Genomic DNA, 939 nt, shown 5'->3' on the forward strand with positions numbered 1-939 from the left:
AACTGTGAATTGAGTTTGACACCATTCTTTCAGCACCATTTTAATGAAGAATTAAATATTCTTCATCCTTTCTGAAGTCTAAGTTTAGTGCTGTAGCTAACCATCAATCAAAGGTTCGTGTCTGCTTTCCATTACCTTTCCAGTCATATTCTGTTAGGCTTCTTTCACCATTTCAGTGTCCAGGAGCCTGGCAGCTAGACACTAACTGATGCAGCTCACATCTGTTGTGTCTGGCTTCTTCCTCCTCCTACTCCCAAGGTGATAATTGCATCACCTTTGTAATATTTTATTTTGTTGCCCTTTTTTATTATTATTTTTATGTATATGTTCCTGTTAAATGAAAAATGAATAATTGCAAAGATTTTTCTTTAGCAGATGAATACTTTACCTGTGCTGTGGCCAAGAAAAAAATGGAATAGCAGGGAGCCTTAGTGTACCTAGGTCCTGTATGCAGTCAGTCAGTAGAGGGGGATAACCTGCAGTTTAATTTAGAGCACCAGTAGCTTATTCTATGCATAAACAGCACTTCAGCAGTCAGCCTAAACAGTGAGGAGAAAATAAGTGGGCTGTAATTCATGTATCTTCAATCAGCTTTGGAGAAGTGTCTCATTCTGATACTGATGTGGCTTAGACAGCTGTGGTGACAAAACGGTCAGACAATGTGAGGATCCTCCTTTTCCAGTTGAAAAACCCCAGGATTTTCCATAATTTCTGTCTTCTAGTGGGGTATTTTAATTTCCTTATTGGTAATTTTCTTTTGTATTCACTACAGAGATGTAATCTGACAGGTGGAATCCTTAAGTTAATATGTTTGTCTCTGATATCTGGTAGATTTTTTTGGTGAATCTGTATTTCTAACCATAGGGATAGAGGGTGTGCTCTGATTGTGATGAATAATATCACCAAAATGAGCACTATTATTCACATTAAGAGCTTCAG

Source organism: Geospiza fortis, unplaced genomic scaffold (assembly GCF_000277835.1).
Source record: "Geospiza fortis unplaced genomic scaffold, GeoFor_1.0 scaffold112, whole genome shotgun sequence".
Taxonomy (NCBI): domain Eukaryota; kingdom Metazoa; phylum Chordata; class Aves; order Passeriformes; family Thraupidae; genus Geospiza; species Geospiza fortis.